Source organism: Perna viridis, chromosome 1 (genome assembly GCF_037379345.1).
Source record: "Perna viridis isolate PV_CMFRI_1.1 ecotype Kerala chromosome 1, ASM3737934v1, whole genome shotgun sequence".
Classification (NCBI taxonomy): Eukaryota; Metazoa; Mollusca; class Bivalvia; order Mytilida; family Mytilidae; genus Perna; species Perna viridis.
In genome coordinates, this window is record NC_142445.1 from 51,981,855 (window position 1) to 52,000,267 (window position 18,413).

The 18,413-nt window shown below is 32.1% G+C and overlaps 1 pseudogene; it reads right to left on the reverse strand.

The window, feature by feature from the left end:
* Nucleotides 1-2,874: 2,874 nt before the first annotated feature.
* Nucleotides 2,875-5,952, reverse strand: LOC148629286 (uncharacterized; annotated as a pseudogene).
* Nucleotides 5,953-18,413: the final 12,461 nt, after the last annotated feature.

The following is an 18,413-nucleotide window of genomic DNA, read 5'->3' on the forward strand; positions in this document are numbered from 1 at the left end:
ATGTTTGACATGTTTTTTCAGACACACGTAAAACTTACATTTAACATGTGTCATGCATAAACGCACATCACTGATGTATGTTTAACATATGTTTTATGTATGTTGAACGCATTTATCTGAATTTGGATCAGAATTGTTTACTGCAGTTTTTTCACTTAAGTAGTAGAATTGAATGAATTTTAATAACTCAGTGAAAAGTAAAGGAAACTCATTTGTGTGATGCAGGATTCTTATGAGTTAATTAATACTTAGGACAAGTTATTATTTGAATTTGGAATAAATTTGGACTTTAGAAAATAATAGTTACAAAACTTAATCATACTAATGTTATGACTAAAGGGGGGTATAAAATTTCCTTGCCTTTTGTTAACAAACTAACCTTATAGCTAAGTTATGAAGGTATTATTAACCTATTAGTAATGAATGTTTTATGAATTTTCTTTTTGGTATTTTTAAAATAATTCCAAATTCAAATACCACATTGTTTTATTTTTTTGAAATGTTATTTTTTGCATTAGAAGGCTACATAATTTCAAAGCTTGTAATATGTGAATCAAAATAAATTATTGGTGTGTAAATTCAATCAAATATCGAATTATTCTTATTTGGATAGATTAAATCGGTCACATCTCATATCAAATTTTTAAGTGAATTATCTCCCATTGGCTGATTCATAGACAAAAACACATTCATTTACCTAAATCTTATATCAAGTTTTGAAATGAATTATCTGCCTTAGAAGATACATAGACAAATCAGATACATTCATTTTCATAAATATTATGTCAAGTTTTCAAGTGAATGATCTCCCTTCCGTTTGGATGACACACATACAAAATCAGTCACACCTTATATCAAATATGGAAATGAATTATCTCCCTTTTGCTGATTCAAAGAGAAAAACACATTCATTTACATAAATCTTATATCAAGTTTTTAAGTAAATTATCTCCCTTTTGGAAGACACATAGACAAAATCAAACACATTCTTTAACATAAATATTATGTCAAGTTTTAAAGTGAACTATCTACCTCTGTTTGGATGACACACAGACAAAATCAGAAACATTTATTTATATAAATCTTGGTTCAAGATTTAAGTAAATTATTTCACTTTGGATGTTTATTTTTAAATTGTTTTACCTTAATCATTGTAACATTTCATTAGTTAACATTTCTGTTTTTACAAAAGAAAATAATAAAATTCCCATTTCGACAAAGTTTCTGTTTTTTTTACCATTTTACCTGTAATTTACAGATTAGGCGAAATGAGAACACATCCTTCTTACAGGTCTCGCATAAGTAAGAATATATTTCCGTATAGGCACAATCCCAGTCACTCAAAATCAGATACATTAACTTACATAATTCATAAATAAAGTCTTTAAGTGAATTATCTCCCTTTAGGAGATACATAGACAAAATCAGACACACTCATTTACACAAATATTATATCAAGTTTTAAAATGATTACTCCCGTTAGAAAATATTTTGACCATTGACAAAATCAGTTACATTTTACATAATTTCAAAATCAGACTAAATCTGTCACATCTTATATCAAATTTTTAAGTGAATTATCTCCCTTTGGCTGATTCATAGGAAAAACACATTCACTTACATAAATCTTCTATCAAGTTTTAAAGTAAATTATCTCCCTTTTTTTAAGTAAAATTTTCCACTTTGGATGTTACATAGACAAAAGCAGTCACATTCATTTACATATATATAATATCAAGTTTTAAGAGAATTAAATCTCTTTGGTGATTCATTCCCTTTTAGAAGATAGATAGACCAAATCAGTCATGTTCGATTACATAAATCTTGTATCAAGTAAATTATTCAAGAGCAAATTGAATATTTTTTATCATGGTCATAAACCGCTACATATTTAAGAGGCTATATCCAATTAAATTCTACATCATTACCAGTTGCATTTAAACTTACATTTGTCATTGAAATGGGTTAATCTACATTTTTTGTACAATATAAACATTTTGGCTACTGTGTTTTACAAACATAGCCTTCACTACTTTTGCTTCCTGCTCAATTTTCTTGGTTGCTGTTCCTTCTTTTAGATTACATCGGGCCCTTCTACTGTCATGAACTACATGAATTAGTTGTTTAATTTTTGATAGGTAAACAACTTCAGTGCCAATCGCAACAGATATCCTTTGAAAACGATCTTGGAAAAGGAGTTTGGTCTTCCTTTAGACAACTACAGTATTGTTGTTGGCCCTCCAAGGTAATGAAATAAATTTGGAATTTTTTCCAATTCTAACCTGAATGATAGTTTAATTCCAATTATGATGTACAAATTATTATTTGTTGTTTGCGTTTTATACCATCCTCAGTCACATTTTTTCCAACTGGGATAATTCTATGTGCAATATGAAGTTATTAAAAAAAATATAGCAGTCATTACTTTGACAAATGAAAAGGCTGATTGGAGCTGAGTTGGTCATATATTTTAATTTCTTTGTAGACATGTAGTTTTGTTTCATGTTCTTTATTATTGGGTCTTTTTGCTATTGTTCTTGCGGCTGACTGTGAATCCTGGTTTCCTTACTTTCCCATTCAAAACATTAAGCAATATTTTGGGGTTATTTGGCCTTCCTTTTTACATATCTCCTGAACATCAATTAAAAAAATATATAACTAAAAGAAGCCTGTTACTTACTAAAAATTTATATTAACAACTACTTTGTAGAATGATGTGACATGCAAGAGAAATATTATTATGTAAGATTCTCTGACATTCCTGACTATGTTGGCCCCATCATAAAATTTTGATTTTGTTAATGTTAATGCAGTAACAAGTTTGACAGCATGCTTAGTATTGCAATAGTTCCGCTAAAAAAACACTATACATACTCAATCTTTACTTACACCATTCTCATCATCTATGTACAGAACAAAGCTGTTAATTTTTGCTGTACCTCCACCTTTGATATGTGCACACTGAAACTCCTGCACCATAAGTTCATCACTTCCAAGCAATGCAGGACTTCCACCACAATTTAATAAACCTTGTAGAATGTAAAATTCGTTTAAATTTTTGTTGAAGGACTCTGGAAAAAGTTTAAATTATATAAAAAATTCTTCATATATTTTCAACCTGACAAAGTTCTTGAATGAATCCTCTATACCAGACAGTTATATCGTTACCATTGGATTTATAACAAATTCAGACTGATTTCATGATCAGGTGTTTACTGCTGTTAAGGTTATCTTTTAATGATTTAATTCAATGTGTAACAAGTTTTTTTGTTTGGTAGGTACTTTTTGGGTAAACCAAGTTATTTTGTAAAGCTTGCATTTATACTTTGACATCATAAATGTCAAATGGTCCATACTCACGATTCAATAATAAAAAAAAAAGGCTTGATTTAAAAAAAAATCTTAATATTTAGTTTTGAATCTGTAGGAAAATAAATTATAAGTAATCTTGTAAAATATGAACTTTGCCAAAATAATGATTTTTTTTAGAGTATTTCAAGGTGGCTGTTACATACATTGTGTGAAAAATGAATTGTTCCATTTGTGAACAGGAAATCTAATTTTTTGAAATAAAGTCAAACTTTTTAAACTTATCCGAATTGAAAAACACATAAAATTCTTACATACCATTTGTTTTTTAACTAGGGTTTTTAGTTTTTCTGTCTGTTCCTCAGAACAGGCATTCCAAAGAAGTTCTGAATTGTTTTTGCTGCTTCCAATATTTAAAAACATTATACATCGTTGTTTTTTCCAAAACAAGATGGAACACCTAGATACAAATATATAGTTATTGGTAGAGATTCCTCATGCTTTGTAAGAAATAATTCCAAATCATCTTCCAAATATACAGAGGAAGATGTTTACAAAATGCTGGAATTTTTAATCGACAACATGTTTGTCCAGTGTGGTGGACGTGTTTTTCAACAAACGGTCGGCATTCCAATGGAAACAAATTGTGCTCCTTTACTTGCTGACCTATTCCTTTACTCTTATTAGAGCTGATCTGATCAGAAAAAAAAAGAATATCGTTTGACTAGATCCTTCAATCTCAGTTTCCGCTATATAGATGGCGTATTATCTTTAAACAATCCTAATTTCGGGCATTTGATACATCGCATCTACCCAAAAGAATTTGAGATAAAGGATACTACAGACACTGTAAAGTCAGCCTCATATATTGACCTACACTTAGAAATCGATGGTAAAGGAAAACTATTGACCAAACTTTACGACAAACGTGATGACTTTTCATTCAGAATTGTCAACTTTCCTTTCATCTGTGGCAACATCCCTTCGGCTCCTGCGTATGGAGTGTTCATATCACAACTCATACGTTATGCCAGAGCTTGCCGAAACTACGCAGACTTTTAATATCGCGCTAGAACTCTGACAAATAGGCTTTTCTGGAACAGGGTTATGTTGCTACAAGATTGAAGTCATCACTACAGAAGTTTTATGGTCGTAATCATGAACTCGTGGATCGTTATGGTGTATCCATCAGCACCATGAAAACTGATTTATTCAAGTTTTCCTTTCCTCGTTTGTCTACCCCGGACTTGACTTTTTATGAGCAACTCGGCGGGTGTTTCTAGGAAAGCAGAGGACGCTAACCCTACCGGTGCACCTGGTCCATGCTTCCAGTTTTTAGTTGAGTCCGAGTTGCTCATTTGCTTTTGTTACTTTGTATGTATGATTTTAGTTACTTAATGTTCTTTGTTGTGTATGTTTGTTTTCCATGTGTTGTCTTTGTCCCAGGATTACATTCTTTTGATTGCCGCTATAGCCTTGGTTCCCTTGATTACTCTTAAAACATTTGGACTTGCAGATTTCCTAAAATATTATGTTTGTATTAGTTAATCAAAAAGTATAAATACAGTTTCTAGATTGTTGATCTAATTAAATATATCTAAGGCCTTATTCAGAGATTTAAGTTTTTTGGGAACTAGAAGAACATCGCAGAAATACAACATAATGAGGATATTATTGACCTGTTTGTCAAAGGTCAAGTTTATTACAGTTCATGTCAAATACCGTAATCTTATATTTCAATATCTATACAACTTAGACCTGGGGTTAAAAGGTGATCCATCAAGTAATGCCAACCACAAACTTGGAAGGAGAAAATAAAAAATTCCCACTAACACAATATCAATGCCTCCTCTGATAGATAGGCTTAATATTGTGAAAGAGCTTCATGACACGCAGCATGATACAACCACAACATGTTGAAAAAAAACACCTGCGATGACATGAGCCATAAACTCATTGTTTACAAACTGTATGGCTGTGTCTCTGGATCTAGCATGCCCATTTTGATTAGCAGTGCTTGTCCTTATTGTCTTGTGTTTGTTTTAAACCCATCTTCAGTATAATTTAATGGATGGCCATGTCTTTCCCTATCACCAGCCTGTGTGTAAAATAGTTAATTAAGATATTAATCTTCTTTTTTATTTTAACTTTCATATGGTTTTTTAATAAGTTCCGTCTACTATAAAAAAAAACAATATTTCTTCATCTTCATAAACTATTTTATTTTACGTAGTATCAAGTATGATGAGATAATTGAAATCATTTTCTTTAAATAATTAAATATAACAAATTTATGTAAAACAACCAACCAAACTTCATCATTAATGATACTGAAATGTATTAACATTTTGTGGGAGTACGGTTGTATTATTTATATTGATTTGCTACAGTGTTCTGTCCAGCTTTTATTGTCAAAGCCCTTGTATTAAAAACACAAAATGCTATTATTTCACATGTGATTTTCTAGAAAACCAAAAAAAAGTAGCCAATCCCGTGTTCTGTTTCAAGTCATTTTAACAATGATCATTGATTTAGTAGCATATACTGTACATTCAAATGCATTTACATATTTACCAGACGAATAAATAGATGAGTTTTCTTCTTTTTTCCTAATTCGGGAATCTGTTGTCGTAAAAGTTCCAAATATCAACTTCTGCTTTTATGGCAGCACTACATTCAGTTTGCAAAAAAATGCTTTGAAATCTGAAATTTTTTGTGCTAAAGTTGAAATGATATGCTATCAATTTCAAGTTTACAGTAATACACACACTTGTTACTTCGAAAAAAAAAAGTAAAAGCACGTTTTCCCCAGGATTATCAGATAGCGCTGTATTCAGAGCGCGTGACACTACGTTAATATGTCTCGTGTCCAAACGTGCCACTTTGTATGTGTCATATAAAGGATTGATCAGTGTATTAAAAATGTACATTTGTACATTGCTGTTTACATGAGTTATTTGTAGGTAAATATTTTACCTTTTTTCTTTTGCAGTAATTATAAATTTAATACCATTTTTTATTTTTCCTTTTTAAATTAACAGAAAAATTTAAGATATTCTATCACATTATGATAAGTAATTTTTCATAAATATTTCCTCTAATACATACACACTCAGTGTTCTTCAAATTTTTGCTGACAGCAGACGCTTGGAAATTACAATTTTTCATTTATTTTGGGGCCTCAATGGCTCATTTGAATGTGATATTCATTTGATTATGAACAATCTCTATTAAACTGTTTTTCTAGTCTAAGTAACTCTCAATATATCTATATATTTAGAATGTTATCTAATCAGGTACATGTAAAAGACTACTGTGGTCTTAATGTTCATGTTTCCAAAAATTTTCAGGAAGTAGTGTAGAGTTGACCTAGTTATACCAGAAAAAAAAACATAAATCTTATCCTTGTTATTTACACACTTGTTAATTGGCACATTAGTTGTTTTGTATTGTTTTTAAATATTATGTTTATATGTACATGTAGTTTATTCATGACAAAAACCCCCTATCATGATTTACAAAAAAAAATCCCACACCTGCTGTACTATTTTTGGACTTGGGGATTTTACGATCTATTTCTTAACTAATTTTCCCGCTAAAAAACATGTGCTTCTTGATACACAACAACATGGCAATGTAAACAAAAGACGGCCATTTCCTTTTTTTTCTGAGTGTTTTGGAAGTATCTGATGGAATAAACATTGTTTAGGAATTTAATATGTTCTTTTATAAGGTAAATCAGCTTCTTAATGTTGAAAACATCATGTGATTGTGCAATTATTCAACTTTGCATTTAAAAATAGCTTTTGGCCAGGGTTGAGTGAATTTTTACCATAGTCAGTTTTGATTGGTTCAGTATCAGATATTAATATCTGATTGACACCTTCATTAAAATTAATTTGTGGACAAGTGGGGTGACTGATGAAGAATCTTGTTGGCAATGCTATAGGGTTCAGACACCAGTGCGGTCACACGGTGATCAACTGACAATAGCGTGTTTACTGCTATTTACCTTGTAGGATGCTGTAAATGACCTCGGGGCACACACGTTTCCTGTCGTAATTGATTTTTAATCCTCAAATTTAAGTTTATAGCACAGCGCTGGTAGCAAGATTGCACAGAACCGATCTCGATAGCGCTGTAAAGCGCAGCGTTTTAAGGACCTGGGGGAGAAGATTGTAAAAGAACAGACATTATCATCAAAATGAGAAAAATACGAAATACAAAAATCATGACATGTGAATGTCTACTTTCATTAAAGAACCTTAGTGAGCGCGCTCGCATACCCAACGCGTCTCAATGTTGGTTACTTAAGTAAATTTGTTTGTAAGAGAAATACGTGTAGAAGAAGCCCGATAAAAAGAGGAATAAGAATGTTTTTTAGGCTTTAGACCTTTATCTTCTAACTAAATTCTATTACTCAGAATGGCAGTTTCAAACTCCAGACTGTGATTTCATTGAGTTTTAGTTAATCCAAAGCAAGTATCATCGTAGCGGAACAAAACGTACACTCTACGTGTAACTTATCATGGTGAACTTATATACCAAAAATCATGTCATAATCAGCAAGCGTTTAGAAAAAAAGTCTGACAAACGGTTATTTCTGTGAATTTTGCTAAGTTCAAGGCCCATAATTTCAGTAAAAATCATCGGAGCGGAACCAACTACAAACTTGTCTTCTAACTTATCATGGTAAATTTCTATACTAAAACCCATGTCAATATCTGCAAATGTTTACAAAAAACATTCCAGAAAGCTGTTATTTCTGGGAATTTTCAAGGCCCGTAATTTCGGTAAAAATCATCAGAGCGGAGCAAAACATAAAAATGACCTGTAACTTATCATGGTGAATTTATATACAAAAAATCATGTCAATATCTGCAAGCGTTTAGAAAAAAAGTCCGGAAACTTTTTTTCTGTGAATTTTGCAAAGTTCAAGGTCCGTCATATCGGTAAAAATCATCAGAGCGGAACGGAACGTATACTTGACCTGTAACTTATCATGGTGAACTTATATACCAAAAATCAAGCGTTTAGAAAAAAAATGTAGCATGTCCTATGGTGTCTCTCTGAAAAGTAATATAATCATGTTATGGGATATCACTTAGTAATGATAAAGTTTATTATCTCTCATACTTTAAAATGTCATTGCTTCATACTAAGCAAAAAACATCAACTTCAGAATAGAAAGCACCTACATTTGAGTTCAGATTTGGTTGCTTCTGAAGTCCTTAGCTCCCATTTCTTAAATGGGTCTGTACCATTAGCCTATAAAAAATACTGATTTAAACAACAGGCTGTCCATGTGAAAATCAGGCATATCCTATGATATGGGTGTCACAGGGTTAGTTTTATTTCACCAATTCCCCCCAATGTATTCATCATATGTTTATCCAGTAGTATAAAGTTTTAAAAGCAATAATAGTTGCCCCACAAAATGATTTTAAAATTTCTGAACCAATCAACAAAATCATGTGCAAGTTAAGGAGTTATCTCCCTATCTTCAATTTTATTTCAATTCTTTCACACATGTTGGCCTTAATATTCACTTAAGCTATGTATATGATAATTAAATATAAAGACCAAGCCCACTTTTTTTCAATGGCAGTTTGTCTACAACAAAAACATTTTGCAAAGAATATTCACAAATATATGATCTTACAAGTATATACTGCCAATGTCAGAAATTTTCAAATGACTTAAAAGAAAAAAAATACACAATTACAGAAATACAACTCCTATCTTCAGCCATTCTTCCGAAATTATATATGTTTATGTTTCATATGTTACAAAGTATGAGTAACCAAGAATGTTACAGAACCATACCATTGTCACCATTTATCAACTTACATTACAATTTGGACAAAACTTGTTTGCTGAGGGACCAATGTGGTTGCATGTTAAGCTCATCATTTGATAATCTGTCACAATCAGAGATATGCTAGTGGTAAGAGTGACTGGTTGTTGAAGACATGCATCATATGCTTCAATCCCAACTATATTTACTTTGGAACAAATTATGGTCCTTCATATAGATTCGCCTTCAGTCTCTAGTGGATTACCGGATTTCTCTACTCCAGATAATTAAAATATAAAATTTAAATCTCAAGAGTAGAGAAATCCTGAAAGGCTAGAAACCACTAATTCCACTTCCCATAGGCTTCTATGCTAATTTCACAATATTCAATGGCTTCTCTGGACTTTACCTTCACTTTAACCTGTAGAGGACTATATGTCAGCATAATTTTACATATGTCAGCTCACAATCCACAGAATGGCATGTTGGGTTAGCAGACTTGCAGTGCAGTACTGGTCACCGGAAGTGAAGTGTCTATAAATACATAAAGCATGGGAAATCTAAGTGTTTTCACAAGATAGGGGTATATTTAAAAATCATTATGGAGATTAGGCTTCACATCACAAGAAGCACCCATAAAATGTACAGAAATGTTTTTCCTTTCAGATACTGTTTAATTTTTTAAAATAAAATGAGACCTTTTTTCACAGCACTATGAGGAACGGGGGTAATTTCTGCGTAGGCCTTTTTTTGCATACGTTCCAAATGCTCATGGTTTGAATTGGTGGTCTGTAACTTTAATCCCCGAAAGAAATGAGGGAAAATCTGTTTCTTTCAGAAATAAAACAATAACAAATAAATTAAACAACACCCTGAATTCTCCCAACATCAACTATGTCATCAAGAGCCTCCCCACCAGTCATAAAGTCATTGGGTCATCGATTTCATTACCATTATGATTAGTTGATACACTTTCAACTAACCTTTTAAAATATGAATAACATTTGTAAATCAACAAGCATTTAATTGATCAACAAAATGAATAATAACTGTGAACATGGTAAGCGTGACAGTCTTCATGCGACATTTTAATTTCCTTTAATTTCCCGGCACATGGCGGGATATTACAAATTTTTAATCACTCGCTCGTGCGGTGTGAATGAAGCCTATGAATGGGAGAAAAGTCATTAATTCATATAAAGGGAGCGAAATATACAAACAAAGCAGGTACGCTGCTTCTGTTTAAAAATACATGTATGAATAACCTCCCCTTATAATATTTGTTTTTGTAATATTTTGTTATTTTAAATAAAGAGTGCTAAAATGAACAATGAATTCTTGTTAATTAATGGAAATAGAGAAATGACTGATCAATTAATGCACTTGCTGTTTGCAGTTTTCTATGTCTTCACATACAGCAATCATCAAATCAAGTACAGTCAAACCTCTGTAGCTCAAAATCCAAGGAACCATTGAAATGTGTTCGAATTATCGGGAGTTCGAGAAATTGAAGTTCGTAGATTTCCGGATATTTTTCGTTGCTGTCCCGAGTTCGACTTCATCATTAGAAATTGATTACTTCCTACGAAGTTACGTTAGCTCTATAATTTTCATTCGCTTTCGGAAGGTTATGTTGATTTGTTGACATTAAAAATGCTGTGTTTAAAATAACACTATAACAATAAAGTTGAAAATAATAGCACTTTCCGTATATCCGTTTCACCCTTTATTTCGTGCATTGCTGCTTTGAGCAGATAATTCGACTGTCTTTGTGGAAATAAACCACTAAAATCCCCAAAATCTTTCATAACCCTGTGTTAGCCAATCATTTGCACGATATGAGTGACGTCGACCATCAGCCGACTGTTCCTGTACGTGGTTTAGTCTCTGTTTTCGTGCTAACATATATACTCAATACTATTAGACCCGGTCTGCACTCATATATGGTATTTGAATTACATGACGGACAGAGGGGTTTCTTAGCGCCCTTGGCTGTCATTTGGGGTCTCTCACGCACGGTGTAAAGCATTGAAGCGTTTACACAGTCCCCTGGCATAGTCATACCTGTGAATGTGGGTCATGATGTATTCGGGGAAATTAGTTGTCATGTAACCACGTTCATTCATTGAATGCCTTATCACGTGATTTAATGTCGATCCGTTACCCAATTTGTAATCTGTACACTTTATACTGTACAGCATTTGCTGGATCCAGCAAAATACTTTTTGGCATAAAATCAACACTTCCAAGTGCATTTAAGACTGAAAGGTAGATTAAGTTAATGGTGCACGCCAGTCAATTGATGAGATCTAAGGCCGAAAAAAATAATGTTATGTTTCCGATCACCATTCTAAAATTTTGTCGGGTCGGTAGGTAGGGATTTCTTTGCATTTAAAATTGTTAAAATGGAAGAAGTCATAGTGACACCAAACTTAGCGTACAATGAACCAAATATGCAAAAACTAATAGACTTAGTCCACAGCCTAATCCCTTTTGGGATTCAGCGCTTGCGATATGTTTTTGTTATGATGGTAATGGTCAAAACAACAAATATTTAATTCAAGTGTCGAATCCCTAATGGGATTATCCACTACCAAGAGCACACTCACGGCATGTCTGTTTACAATAGAATCTAAATATAAACAACCAATATTTCTCTTTGTTTTTCCGTCTAGGATAGAAAAAAACACTTCTATGGCTTTATTTTTTACCTTTTTTTTCTGAAAGACAATCGGCAGACTTAATCATTTTTTTTTTCAAAATAACAAATAAAAACTTTGGGATAGGGGGTCTAAAGGAGGGTCGGTTAGGTGGCCGGAAACAAAACACATTTTTAGTCCTAATAGGATGGTCTATTTATTAATCCAGCAGTGCTAGAGGTTGTCTGGCAGGCTATTTTGTTGCAAAACACATGGCATTGAGGAATCTGTTGAGTTGGGGCAGTCCAACTAGCTGTCAATTACTGTAACATGAATTTTCAGGGACTCTTCATTATACATATAGACATAATGTACACGTAAAAGTACACTGTACATGCAAGCACATTTCCGAAGAGCTCCAACGATTTTTAGTTTTGCTGTATATGTATATGTCAGACTGCATGTACTGACAACTCTTAATATGATTTTTAATTAAACCGTTTTTTTTTGTTTATGACTTCATGCCAATAAAGTAAAGTTTGTACATGTACATAAAAAATATAATTTTAGTCACATTCATAAACATTTGTTGAAAGGGTGGGAATTTTATTAAGTATCAAGACATTAATACTACACACGTTAAAAAAAAACTAAGTTTTGTTAAATTGTGAAGAAGATTTACAGGACTAAATGAAATAGTGATTTTTAAGTAGACAGTGTCGTGAAGTACTGAATGTACATACACGTTATGTTGGTCATGAAACAAGTACTATAGTATAGGAAGCATTTTTCAGGCTATTTAGAAGTTGATAAACTTGTTTGATACAATATTTAGTTGAAATATTGATTTTGAAGTGTTAACTGTGAGCCAGTATCGATGGACTTAGCCTTAAAGTTCTTCATATATCGGTATTGTAATTTTGATTCATAAGAATTTTGAAAGTTTTCTGTTGAGTACATGACTGCTAGTGGGAAAACTTTACAGTTTTGCAGTTTTAATCTCTTTTGATAGAGAACTGTTTAACTAGTACTAATGTGAAAACAAAGACCTTATATATGTAAAATAAATTTCGGTCGTATATTGGTATGGTGCTGACAGGGGCGTCATCGTCGGCGGCGTCCGTGTCGTCGTCGTCCATATTTACTTGGTTTTCGTGCGATGACTTTAGTTATGGTTGATCACATGTAATGAAATTTTGATAATATTTTACTAACTACTAAAGGAATACTCCTGTATAATTTTGAGTTAATGACCCCTACCGTTTTCAAATTAGACCATCCATGTAACTGACAGATACCACACTGTTAGTTTCAATTAATCTAAAAAAACTGAGAGTCCAGAATTTTACTAACTTAAAGGTAACGTACATAAAGTGAAATGGTCAATCATTAACATGACATATCAAGTTCAACACATCCATGCAGGTACACCTTCAAGGAAGGAGCATTGTAATATGTATATGACTTGTCTTATGGTTATGGAAAGTCATTGTGGAATTTGTTCCCCATTTAGATGTTTAGTAACATATGTTAATGGATATTTATCAACGTAATTCAATTATTGATATCAATAAATGAAGGAGTTTTCTAGACAAACACATTTCTTTGCAAACACATTCAAGACAAAACGTATGTATGTTCAATCAAATATGCTCTTCAGGCAATACCAATATGCGTCCATACTTGCCCCTCGTGCAATGCCAGTCTGTGTCCACACTTGTTGTTTAAAAAAACTTTCAAAGTTCGAGTTCCTTGGTCAATAATTTGTAGACATTAAATTTTCTTTCATACTTTCATCATGCCGTCTTCGGAACATTCTGGAACTTCAATCAGTATTATGTTAGATTAAAACTATCTAATTAGTGATGACTTATATATTACCTATTATTAACTAAAATGACTCTTTAATTAATGATAGAGTTTAAGTTTTTCACACCTAAGCTGACAAAATGGCTGACGAGTTCGAGTCAGTTCTCTTAAAATTTATTACCGAACTGACCGACTAGTTAGTTCGAATGATCGAGAAATCCAAGGTTATTTACGTTGATTATATAGGAGAAAAGTTTGTGACTTTGAATTGTGTTCGAGAAATCCAGGGTGTTCGAGTCATCCGAGGTTGAGCGAGTGAAGTGAAGTTCGACTGTACATGTACAAGCATTCGTTCAGACACACCTAGGAACATTACAATCTTCCCATTATATTTTTCTTCATGGGTCAGACCGGATGTTTGTCCTTGGATTGAATGCAGTGGGGACCATCTTCTTGATTGATTTGTAGACAAGTCATCAAGATCAAGAAAAATATGCATGGGAACAGAAATTACTGGCTTATCTTGCATTAAAGATGAGCATCTTACAGTGTCCTGTACTTTCTGAAGAAAACAAACAAAAACAAAACAAAAACAAAACAAAAAGAAAAAGAAATGCATAAGCTCTAAAATGAAATCGTGTTCTTTGTAATATTGACTTCCTTATCAACACAAGAATTTATTTGAATCTTACAAATTTCATGAATGTACATCAGAATCTCAAACCTACCATGATATTTCGTAACAGAAATAAATTTAACTACTGGCTTTTGGATAACTATGAATTTAAATTCCAGTTAGAATTCAAGAAATTGTGCCTTAAACATAATTCTTATACAAAGACAAAAAATGAATAAATAATGGTTCGACAGAAAATACAATTTAGTTTCAAAAATGTATTGCACATATATTTACCCTTACCTCTTGTGACATCTGGACCACATTTCCATTTATTATTTCCATAAAAAAAAACTTCAATATGTGAGATATTGAAAATCTTACATTCATCAAGTGCCACTGTAAACCTTTTGTTCACCTTCACTAGGCAGCTAATAAAAAGAAACATTTAGATTGATCAAATTCACTTTGGATATGGTTTCTAAGGCTCTTTTTCTGCTTTTTTTTTAGATTTAAAGTTAAAAGCATAAATGTCATAAATACAGACGATATAAACAGGTACTTCAATGGCTTAGCAGACACCTTAATTTGGTCATCCAGAGACTGTATTTGACATGTTTTAAAAGCAATGAAAACTGTTATAGTATAGGCAGAAGAAAAATGATCAATGATTAGAAATAGTATTTTAATCTGGTATGCAGCTTTCATTCTTAAAGGAATTATAAAAAAATATTGTAGACATCTATCAGCCTAACATTCAATTCATTAGAGCTACATGTAATTAGGCCATATGCAGTGGTTGTTCTTAAATAAATCGAGAATTCAAATTTGACATGTACTTACTTGTGTACAATATCCACAGTTGACAATGATGTTTGAATGATTTAAATACACAGCTACTTTAATGTACATTTTGTCCTCCGTTAAAAGTGTTGATTATTTCATGTAAACAAGATATTATTTGAACTTAGAATTTAGAAAATGAAAGAAGTAATTTCTTACTAAGGGGGTTAATCATACTAGCATGAGGTAAAGTTTAATTTGGATCATAGAAGGCAATTAAACTTACTAACTACCTTAGTCATAATGGCATAACTAATTCTCGTAGTTGGAGTTGGTTTTACAATTTATTTATACCGTACAAATATTAACAATGTATTTATAATTAAAATGTTTTGGATTTTTATGTCTAATGGACTTCCTGATTATTGTGAGTCTAATGGAAAAATTATGGTAAAGTTTTAGCAACAAATAAACTTCAGTCTTAAAAAAAGTTTGATTGTTGCTATTAATACGTTAAATATAGAATAATAATTACTTTGATTTTGATACTGACAATATCTTGTAGAATATTTCAATGGTCAAAAGAAAAAACATTACAGATAAAATGAAATGTATTAATGGTCTGAGCTATTAAGGTTATACCATTATATTTTCTAGGAAATTACATATCTTTCCATGTACAGTGTGTTCCCTTATTTTGAATAAAAAATTGTCTTCTCCAGAAATCATGCCCTTTCTTGTTCATTGACCAGTGGAGTTCCAATTCTTTCCACCGGCCTCATGAGGCCTGCAGAGCTGATTCCCTGCTTGTCTTATGTCCATTTAAAATCTGGCCAGTATCATATCCCTCCTTTAACAGTGAAACAGTTAAACTTTAAGGAGTGAAAAAGTGTTAAAATTTACCGTGAAATTCCTTTGGAAACATTTGGATTTGCTTAAATGAAATTTTCCTAAATTATTTCTCTACTCTCTATTGTTAAATTAAGATTGAATAACGCTGAAGCTCGCATGTTGAAAATCTTAGCTTTACCATCCGTGTTAATTTGGAATTTGAAGAAAAAAAAACCATTTTATTACAGTAGATTATTTAAAGAAAATTGACAAGAGGCTAGAAAAAAGTGGAGGAGGAGCTTATCTAAAAAAATCTCTCACATATTCTCACATATTCACAATGGAGACCTCCACTTTCAAAGTATATATAATTTGCACTAAAATGAATGGTTACATCATCACATGTAGATCCTGTTTCTGTATTTTGTCTTCCCAAATACTATAAATGTGTGACCTAAGTTATAGATCAAATTTACATACTGTTCTGGTGTGTTGATTTTTTGCTGAGGTTTGGTTCTTGGACTTAATCAATTAATGCAGATTTGAAGTTTTGCGCACTTTCTAATGTTAACAAATATTGCATAAAATTTGCATTCTGTTCTCTTTATTGGATTTTTTTTTTTGAAGGGCTAATTTGTATATTGTCATGCAGTTCTTTTAGAATGCTTGTTTCATTATATTCTTAATTTGTAACAGAAGAAGCTCACTATCTATCTAAAGGATAATTCACGAACAACCCTTGGTTGAATACTGAATTCAAGGTAATGCAGGAAGAAGTAATTGTACTGTCTGTCTATCTGTCCACCATTTATCTGTTTGTCAATCCCCAGGTGTAATATAAAAGTCATAAACCACTGAATAGATTTTGATGAAACTTTATAAATTGTTTTGGTTTTTGATCCTTCAGGATCAAAATACAATGTAGCTTATGGGCCGGTCCATGACTGGAATTTCCCTACTATTTCTGAACACTACACAAAATATAGTCCAAATGTGTTTCCTTTTATATTAATCACTACATTTTTATAACCAGTAAACATGTTTCTTACATTTATGCGTCTCAATAATATCTTATTATTTCTGCTAATAAAATTAAGATTTAGTCTTAGCAGTAATCAATGTGTCAAGAAATGTAAAATGTTTTAGAATGTTCAATCACTTTTCGCTCAAATTCCCAATTCTGTCATTAATATTTTACCATTTATACACAAAAAGTGAAGAGCAGTGATTTTAACCAAATAAAATTGGCAGTAAAATTCATATTGATAAAACTGTCTAGATTTTGAAAATCTTGTGTTCGTCGAGGAAAATTAATTTCTTAAGCTGAAATTAGTTTTTGGACAGGTGTAAAAATTAGGGAAAAAGATGAAATGGAACAAAATTTGTAAATGTGTGTGAGGTTGGATCAGTAGTATTGGTGACATTCAGTTTATACATTATGTACATATTAGGGGACAAATCAGTTTCTGATGTTAACTGCAAATATACGATCACAGTTTTTTTTTTTACATCAGGTACTCTTTGAAATTTTGTTCATGCTACAATGCCACAAGAATCAAAAACCTATAGTGCTAACAACACTTTGATTTATTACATGATGCAGTTGTACCTCTACGTTTTAGCTCACCTGGTGGTAGGCCATGTGAGCTATTGCCATGACTTGGCGTCCGTCGTCATTCATCATTAACAATTTTTCAAAACTCTTCTCTTGAGACACTACTTGACCAAATGGAACCAAACTTGGTATGAATTATCCATACGGTACATGTATCCTGCATAGAACTGATGTGGGGGTTCTTGGTCGGTCCAAAAACATGACTTCCATTACTAAAAATAGAACATAGGGATCAGACAGTAGTTGTTTGTGCATATATCTCCAAAACTGACTCTGAATCTACATGACCCGTACATGTGAAACCTTGAAAGAGCAAAACTTCTTAACTGTGTTGGCATTGGATTATTATCAGATATTGTATAAAAAAAGTTTTGGATCACAAGCAAATATGCATGATGAAGGACATAAATTCAGGTCAATATCTTCATAAAAACTAAGGGTTAATTATGATGGAAATCCATTAAGCTTAAAATGCATACTTGATATTTGAATGGTTTTCTACTTTCATATTTTTTCTCCAGAATGACATAAAAAGACTCCTAAGATGTGATGGTTGTGGCCATCAAAACTGTGACCCAGTGGTCAAGTAAAAAATTATCTGACCTCAGAAATAAATTGAGAAGAAAGGTATGTACATTTTAACCAAAGAAAAAAAATTGTGTGCAATTTCCTTATAATGGAATTGTTACAAGCAATTGACACTTTCTTATCGACAATTTCAAACTTTTTGAAGATGAATTTAATTTGTTATTATTGTTCATTATTGAAGTTGATACAAAATGGGCTAATACCACTGTAGTATGTGACCGGGGCAAAAATTGGAAAAGTTATTAACCAGGAATTGGTAATGGTCCCTGTCTGGCTGTGCCTCTGCAAATCTTGAAATGCATCTCCTCTAAATCCAAAGGACAGATTTTGTAAAATTTGTGTGACTGTTAGATACTATATGTAGTTAATGATAATATTGCAACCATTTCATATTGAACAACAGTGAATCACAACGTAATTTCTAAG